The 9220-nt window shown below is 46.5% G+C and overlaps 1 non-coding gene across 1 annotated transcript; it reads left to right on the forward strand.

Moving 5' to 3' along the window:
* The first annotated feature begins 1709 nt into the window (after positions 1-1709).
* On the forward strand, positions 1710-1783 carry TRNAG-CCC (transfer RNA glycine (anticodon CCC)). Its single transcript has one exon. It is a non-coding gene; the product is annotated as a tRNA-Gly (tRNA).
* Positions 1784-9220: the final 7437 nt, after the last annotated feature.

Here is a 9220-nt window from a genome sequence, read left to right on the forward strand (position 1 = left end):
ATTTTAAAAATTCCATTGGAAAAAATGTAAATTCAAATGGCACTATTGGATTCCAGTAAATATGAATTCAAATGCATCGTGTTACCCCTGGGGCCGAACTGTCGCCCGGAAACACAGGGCACCCTGGCCTCTCAGCTGCCGTTGCAGTGATGGGACTGTTCTTATGTCAGCTTCCCTGGGGGCTCAGTGGTAAAGAATCTGCCTTCCAAGCAGGAGACCCGGGTTTGATCCCTGGGTCGGGAAGATCCCCTGGAGAAAGAAATGGCAACCCAACCCACCCAGGATTCTTGCCTGGGAAACCTCATGGACAGAGGAGCCTGGCGGACTACAGTTCATGGGGTCACAAAGAGTTGGACACGACTCAGCAACTAAACAACAACAACAACCTCTTATGCAATTCATGTTTCCCCTCCACTGACTTGAGATGCCACTTTGATTATATAATAAATCCCCATTTGTTCTTGGTTTATTTCTAGATTCCCCATGATTTTTTCTTAATCAATCTACAAAACGGACTCTTTTACAGCTTCATCATATGATGACTTTCGACATGAAAAAGAATAAGCTTCAATTTTTTTTTTTATTTTACTGTGAAAATTAACAGATATAGGAAAGTGCATAAAATATGTAAAAACTTTTAAACAAATATTTATAAAGAGAGCACTTGTGTAAACACCACCCAGGTCAAGAAATAGAACTAAAACTTATTTTTTTAAGTTGTCTCCCACAGACTACCTATTTAAAATAAGAATTATCAGCTAGTTCTGATGGTCAGACAAGCATATTTTCAGTCATTTAGTAAAAGTTTAGATGTAAATTGATAGTGGAACGAATAAAGCTCCAGTAAAGAAAAAGTACTGGTTAATTTTGTTATTTTTTTTAAGTAAATGGGGTTTATACCTCCTTACCATTCCACATTGCATAAGCACAACACAATATTTTTTCCTTATTATGCAAAAAGCTGTTTCTAAGTATACCAATGTTATTTTAAAAAAGAACATTTAAACTTAAGAAGGACCCCTTTTCAGATGTTCAGAAGCCCTTGTTAATTTATAAACAGATCTGCACTGTGCAAGAGGGCAGCCACCAGCCAGGTAGCTAATTACACTTCAGGTAATTAAATAAAATTTAAAATTCAGTTTTTCAGTCACATTAGCCACATCTCACATGTTCAAGAGCCACATGTAGCTAGTGGGCACCCAAAGCGTCCAGCACAGATGGAGAACATTTTCATCATCACAGAAGGTTCTAGTGGATGGCTGTGGTCTAGACCCTTCTTGCCTCCCACCAATGATCCAAAGGGTTGAAAACACTAATCTGAGTTGTCTTTAAAACATTCAAGATAAACAGTGAAAATAAACATAGGAAACAGAGGTCAGAAATTAAAGAGAGAGAAAGAGGAATGTGCCAGGAATGAGTGATATTACACAATTGAGCGCTAAATCTTGTTTTAACCTTGTTTAGCCAAAGCTGAACAAATAAACAAAGCATTCAATGGGTCATATAGTTCTCATTCCACAGCAGGAAGCATACACTTTTATTTGGCAAGAAGTACTCTTTCCTGATGATAATATTTGGTGAGAAAATATTATGGGGAACCTTCTATCAGTGTAACCCATAGGTGGCTGGACCGTTCGGGTGGCCTCCACTCACCCCACACAGCCTGAAATTGACGCCTCACATCAAAAAAGTAGCAAAAATCAGAGACTTCCCTGGTGGTCCAGTGGTTAAGACTCTTTACTCCCAATGCAAGGGGGCCTGGGTTCGATCCCTGGTCAGGGAACTAGATCCCTGCGTGCTGCAACTAAGATCCGATGTGGCCAAATTAAAAAAAAAAAAAGTAGCAAAAAAACAAGTGATGTTGATTCGCATCAACATCATTAGCAAGTGATGTTGATTTTCCTGAAGGTTTTTCAAGGAGATGAAGGGAGGGATTACATTACCGAGCACAGGGCAAAGTCTCATCCAACTGTGGGCTAGCTCTCACTGTCCTCATCCATCTCGTGGACTCTTCACCAGTGCCCCTTCAGCTCAGTTTCCCTCTCCTCCCGTCCGCCCCAGTGCCCACCTCCTCACCCACAGCCTCCAAACATCCTCTCTATTGGTCACAACAGTTCAGCTCTTGCCTTTGCACACACACCGGCAAAGCCAAAGTTCAGTGAGGACCCCAGGGGTGACCCACAGTGAGCCCTCCGGCCCACTTCACAGGGGCTCCCCCTTTATCTTGCCACGTACGAAAGGCTGAGCTGCCATTCTGAACAAGGTCTTGAACAGTCATTTTGAAGGGGAGGGGAAAAAAGCTGAGGCCGTGGCATTCAATCACAACTTAGTCAAAGCAATTCTTATGAGAATTAAGTGAATTTGGTCCAGATACTTTGGTTTCTGCTAAACTCTGTAGCCCTCCAGGCAAAACAGAAAAACAAATAGACATGCGTACAAGAATTAAGATGCTTTCCTGGGGCAGAGGGACGTCTACAAGCTCTTACTGGAGGAACACTTTGTCTTTTCCAGCCCGACAGCCGGTGACTTCAGGTACTCTGGGGAAGTGACTTTCCCAGTCACAGCCACCATTTAGAAACAGATCTGAGGGACCTCCCTGGCGGTCCAGTGGCTACGACTCCCAGTGCAGAGGGCCCTGGTTTGATCCCTGATCAAGGAGCTAGATCCCACATGAGCAGCTAAGTGAATAACTAAGGGTTCACGTGCCTCAACTAAAGAGCCTGCGTGCTGCAACTAAAGAGCCCCCGTGCGTAATGAAGACTGAAGATGCCCCTGCCACAGCCAAGACCCAGCGCAGCCAAATCAATCAACAAATCAAAGTTGCTGTTTGTTTGCTTTTTTAAAGAAACAGAGCTGAGATTCCAGCATACATCTGTCTAAACAATCCCATGACACCACCCTGCCTCCATTATTGACCACAGCATGGGAGAGAGTAAGGGAAACCAAAAGTCATCATGGTAGCCCCCAAACCTGAGCCTGTCTTAGGGTCCAGTTAGCCAACATTGGTCGCTATAATGAATTCCCCCAGAGTCGGCAGCCCTCTGTTGATGCTGCACACTTCAGAAGGAGGAGCATGAGAGATACGGTCCTTGTGCTTCCTCCCTTTCTTTGCAGGTGGAAATTAGTTAGAAGTCCATTTAGACATGGGATGCGTCTATTTAGATTCTTTCCTGGAGGCTCAGACGGTAAAGAGTCTGCCTGCAAGCCTGGAGACCTGGGTTGGATCCCTGGGTCCAGAAGATCCCCTGGAAAAGGAAATGGCAACCCACTTCAGAATTCTTGCCTGGAAAATCCCATGGACGGAGGAGCCTGGAGAGCTACAGTCCATGAGGTCGCAAAGAGTTGGACACAACTGAGCGACTTCACTTTCACTTGAGACATGGAAATCATAGAATTATAGAAGTGGGAAAGACTCTAGAGTCCATCTTGTACAGCTCACTGCTCTTATAGAAGAGGTCAGTGGAGTCCAGAGAAGTTGGGTGTGTTGTTTGAGATCACCAGCCTGTTAGGGGCAGAACCAGAAGAACCCAACATGCCTGTAGCTCCAATTGTTTAAATCAGAGGCCACAAATCATTGGCCCACAGGGTATGTTTAATTTTTAATTGCTTGCTATAATTTTAAAGTTGGAAAAAAAAATCAGCAGTGCTAACACAGAGTTATGGCTGGCTCCTTTAGGCGAGCGGTGAGACTCTCTGTTCACAAGAGGAACATGCCCCTCCTCCAAGCAGGCAGTAAGCGCACCAAGCTCCAGATCCATGTCTGATATATTTTTGTAACTGGGGTCTAGCTTATGATTGTACTTAAGGCAGATGAACTCCTGAATGAGTGCTGCATGGATGCTGGGTCAACATTTCGGCACAGAGGGTCGTGAGAAGAGACAGTCTTCTGGTTCACGGCTCTGCTCTCCATCCTGAGCTGCGAGCTTGCTGGGTGACGTTAACATCCATGGAGACCCCCGAGCAGCCTCCCCGCCTCACGGGTCCCCTGCCCACTCCCCCTCTCCTTCCCACATCCCCCACCGTCACATGCAAAACCTTGGAATGCCCTTGAAGCATGCAATGGTCTCCATCTCCTTTCTCTGGCCGAAGCTCCCATCCCGTGCACTCTGGCACCCCTTGGTCCCCACCGTGCCCACGGACACAGCCTCAGCTCGGTCACTCCCGCCTGTCATCAGCTCTCCCAACCGTGTCTCCTTTCTCAGCAAGCCCAGCCTCCGCGCTCCGTGTCACAGGATCTCAAAATGTATTTCAGACTTGAAAGGAATATTGTGGTCTAATAATTTCAGAGCACTTTTCACAAACATTTTTGGGGCCCCAAATATGTAATTTAGCAACTTTGCACAAATGCCCTGCTTTGAAGAGGCTTTTGGTCTGCCTTTTATCTTTGCTTGGGTTTTTCCCCTTTGGTGCATCAGATTTTTTTCTCTGTTGAGCATAAGGTTCACATTGTGGTGTGTGTGAGTGTTTGAGTTATCCACCAGATAAAGCAATATGTTCACTGTACTGAAACTTTGGGTTTATCATTTCTAGGGCAACTGTTTAGAAGACGAACTACCAGAAAATAAGTTTTCCCACCCACTGTAGAAACATCACATTGAAACATACTGAGAACTTAGAAAGTCAGCTTTAGAAGCAAAGACACCAACCACAGGGGGATAACCTATAATTCTGCCATAGAGTGAATATTATATTTCCAAATGAGTAAAAGGCCGCAAGTGGGAAAGAGTGAGAGCCGAAAAAAAAATCCAAACTTCATTAAAATAAGAGTTGCCAACAAAGCTGAATTACCTTTGACAGTCACACTTGCATGAAAACATCTGTTCTGACATGTGTATGAAGAGATCCAAACATCTAAAACTGGAGAATGAATAAGCCATTGTTTAGTCTGTAGAGGGCAAGACTGTATAAATGAAGATAAAAGTGGGATAAAAAAAGGTATAGAAAAGAAAGATTCCTATAGAAACCGCCTAGTAAAAACACAAATGCAGGGGAGCGTGGGACAAATTCAGAGAGTAGTGTTGACATAGTTACACGACCGTGTGTAAGACAGTGGGAAGCTGCTGGGATGGAAAGCTAGATAGAGAGCTGGATGGGTAGATAGATAGATAGATAAGGGGAAGCATGGAGCTTCCCAGGTGGCCTGGTAAAGAACCTGCCTGCCAGTGCAGGAGACTCAGGAGACATGTGTTCAATCCCTGAGTCGGGAAGATCCCCTGGAGAAGGAAATGACAACTCAAATCCCATGGTCAAAAGAGCCTGGTAGCCTACAGTCCACGGCATTTCAAAGAGCTGGACACATTGAGTACGCACCTCTGGCACAGGGAGCCCAGCTCGGGGCTCTGTGATGACCCAGAGGATGGGGTTGGGCAGAGGCTGGGAGGCCCCAGAAGGAGGGGATGTGTGTGCAGGGAGAGCTGGTTCATGTGGTTGCAGTCACATGTTAGTTAGAAGCTAACACAGCCTTGTAAAGCAATCACATTCCAATTTTTTTTAAAACATCACAATGGAATACACCAAACCTCCATAGAAATGGATTATGTCCACTAAAACAACAGCAAAAAAACACACAAATGAATGCATAGAAACTTTGCCAAAGATGACAGAGCAAAAATCCTGAAGAAGAAAGCAGTAAAATGAGAAAAGGCCAGTTGGTGACTCAATGGCCTGAAATAAGGTTAGATGGAGGAGGGGTCAGTTATGCAAATACAGTCAGAAGGGAGGGGTCTCGGGGAGCAATGGGAGGACGGCAGAACCCACGCCCAGAGAAGCATCCCAGAGACAAGATCCAAGTCCTCAGCTCCTTTATCAAAGGTTGTTACCCTCCACCCTTGTTGTATGAAACTTCTGGGGCTGCCCCTCCAAGCAGGCACACCAAATACTAGGAGCTGCTTAAACAAACAATCCAAAGAGATGAGCAGGCAGGTTAAAAAGAAGTAAAGAAAATAAGAATTGGAATGCCTTAGAGGATCGTCTTCCTAATAGAATAAGCCGGGTCTCTCACATTACTGGCAGATTCTTTACCATCTGAGGCACCAGGGAAGCCCAAGAGAATAACAATGATCACACAATTAGTATGATTAGGATGAATAGCTAAAAATATAGATTTCAACCTCATTTGTTTTGCCAGGTAGGCTAGCCAAAATTTTTTTTTAAAAAAACAATTACGTCAAGGGCGTCCCTGGTGGCTCAGGGGTAAGGAATCCACCTGCCACCGCAGGAGACCCGGGTTCGATCCCCATGCTGAGGAGCCACTAACCCCGAGCGCCACAGCTCCTGAACCTGCTCTCTCGAGCCCAGGAGCTGCAACTACTGAGCCTGCGCGCCTAGACCCCGTGCTCCGCAGCGAAAGAAGCCAATACATGGGGAAGCCTGCACCCCGCAACCAGGGAGGAGGCCCCGCTCGCTGCAACTAGAGAAAGCCCACACAGCAGCAAAGACCCAGCACAGCCCAAAATTCATGAATTATAACGTGAGCAAGTGTTAGTCTCTCAGTCGTGTCTGACTCTCTGCGGCCCCCTGGACTGCAGCCCGGCAGGCTCCTCTGTCCACGGGATTCCCCAGGCAAGAACACTGGAGTGGGTGTAGACATCCCCTTCTCCAGGGAATCTTCCCAACCCAGGGATCAAACCCTGGTCTCCTGCATGGCAGGTGGATTCGTTACCATCTGAACCACCAAACAAGCCCAAATATATAAAAAGACCACATTTTAAAAAAGAAAAGAAAAAGCAACTAAGTCAACAAAGCCAGAGGGACCCCTGGTTCTCCTGTTTCTAATGTTGCGTTGTGACGTAATGCGTCCTGATGGGGGTAAAAAGGATCACCTACAGTCACTCCCTTCAGAGTTATTTCATCCAGACAGGAACCAAACTGCTGTCAAACAGCCCAAAAATACAGCAATGGGGGATCAGCCGGGGGGAGGCTGAATTCCCCAACTGTGGGCTGCTGCATCCAGTGCAGGCTTGGAAAGCTGCTTTCAGGGGGCGCCCTGGCAGAACCCTGGCAGGCAGCCTCAGAAGCCCTGAGTCTGGGTACCAAAGACTATTTGCATCCACACTGGTTCTCATCCGCCATGTCCACGCATGCCCTAGTGACCGCGGACAAAGAGAAGGGAGCTCTGCTCCCAGCAGCCTCCCCACGGTCTCCCCTCCTGAGCTCCTGCTCCTCCATCTGGTCTGTTTTCTGATTTCTCTGTCACAAAGCATCCTCCGGCACCCTCCCTCAGAAACGCTGCGAGTCATTTCAGTGAGGTCTCTGTGTTCTGCATTCAATGCTGTCTGCAAATGGCCCACACGCACCATTTCCACCTGATCGTCCCTATTTCTCTATGCATACCCTGCAATCCTGCTCAAGACATGCTGCTGCTGCTAAGTCGCTTTAGTCGTGTCCAACTCTGTGCGACCCCATACCTGGCAGCCCACCAGGCTCCCCCATCCCTGGGATTCTCCAGGCAAGAACACTGGAGTGGGTTGCCATTTCCTTCTCCAGTGCATGAAAGTGAAAAGTGAAAGTGAAGTTGCTCAATCGTGTCCGACTCTTAGCGACCCCATGGACTGCAGCCCACCAGGCTCCTCCATCCATGGGATTTTCCAGGCAAGAGTACTGGAGTGGGGTGCCATTGCCTTCTCTGCACACTAGAAGCAACTATAGTCCAATAAAAATTAATAATAATTTTTTTAAAAACAGGCTCTATCTTTTGCAAAAGTTCTCTGAGCCTCCCTGCTCGGGGAACATCTCCTCCATCTCTGGGGATGTGTGGATCCTCTACCCTTTGAGCCTCCACGCTACTTTCCTTTCAACATACCACTGTTTCCCCAGTTCCAAAAACCCAACACCATTACAGAAGAAGGATACAAGGCTTCCCTCAAGAGTTCTGGAAATGATACAAATGAACTTACTTACAAAACAGAAAGAAATTCACAGGCTTAGAGATCAATCTTACGGTTGCCAAGGGGAAGAATAGGTAGGGAGTTTGGAAAGGTCATGTACACAGCGCTGTCTTTAAGGTGGATAACCCACAAGGACCTCCTGTAGACCACATGGGACTCTGCTCAGTGTTATGTGCCACCCTGGATGGAAGCGGGGTTTGGGGGAGAACGGATACATGTGTCTGTACAGTTATAGGTCCCTTCACTGTTCACCCGAAACTACAAGTTTATTAATCCTCTATGGCGCTTAGTCACTCAGTCGAGTCCAACTCTTTCCCCATGGACCGTAGTCCTCCAGGCTTCTCTGTCCATGGAATTCTCCAGGCCAGAACACTGGAGTGGGCAGCCGATGCCTTCTCCAGGGAATCTTCCCCACCCAGCGATCAAACCCAGATCTCCCGCATTGCAGGCGGATTCTTTACCATCTGAGCCACAAGGAAAGTCCTGTAATCAGCTATAGCCCAATATAAAATAAAAAGTTTAAAGTTTGAAAAAAAAATTAGCCTGATGCCTCTGGAATGTTATGGATAGATAGGCCTGCAAATAAATAAATTAAAAGTATTTTTAAAAAAAAGAGTTCTGGAACGTTCTGGTATTTACTTCCACCCTTCCTGCAGGTCTGCTCCTGATGTGAAAGCAGGCCTCCATACTCCCAGACTTGTACCTCCAGCAGCTCATGTGGTGCCTTGCATATACTGGGTACTTAGTAAATATTTATTTGAATCTTCAGGGTTGAATTTGATTGAATTGTAAAATAAGGTTTATGTAGTTCAAGTTTTGGGTACCTAGAAATCAGTTGCATGGAATCACAGAAGTTTTGATGCCAGAAAGAATGGAAAGGCCATCTAGTCAACCCTACAGAGGAGGAACCGGAGACCTGGGAAGGTTTTTAATTTGCGCAAGGACACACAGTCAAAAAGAAAAACCCAAGCCTGAGAACAAGATACCCAGAACTCAGTTCTGACAATCTAACGGGATCCTAAGGCACAATGTTCGTGTTAATTTTAGGACATCTCTTGAGGAAATCGTTTGATGTCTTAGCTGCATGTGGAGAGCCTGCAGCAGCCCAGCCGGTGTGCTAAATACTCAGGGGAGGGAACGCTGCCTTGCTGCTCGCTCAGTCGCAGCTAGCTCTGCGACCCCACAGACCGCAGCACGCCAGCCTTCCAGGTCCTTCATCACCTCCTGGACCTTGCTCAAACTCACGTCCATTGAGTCGGTGAGGCCATCCAACCATCTCATCCTCTGTTGCCCTCAATCTTTCCCAGCACAAGGGTCTTTTCCAATGAGCTGGC

Source organism: Dama dama, chromosome 7 (genome assembly GCF_033118175.1).
Source record: "Dama dama isolate Ldn47 chromosome 7, ASM3311817v1, whole genome shotgun sequence".
NCBI lineage: Eukaryota > Metazoa > Chordata > Mammalia > Artiodactyla > Cervidae > Dama > Dama dama.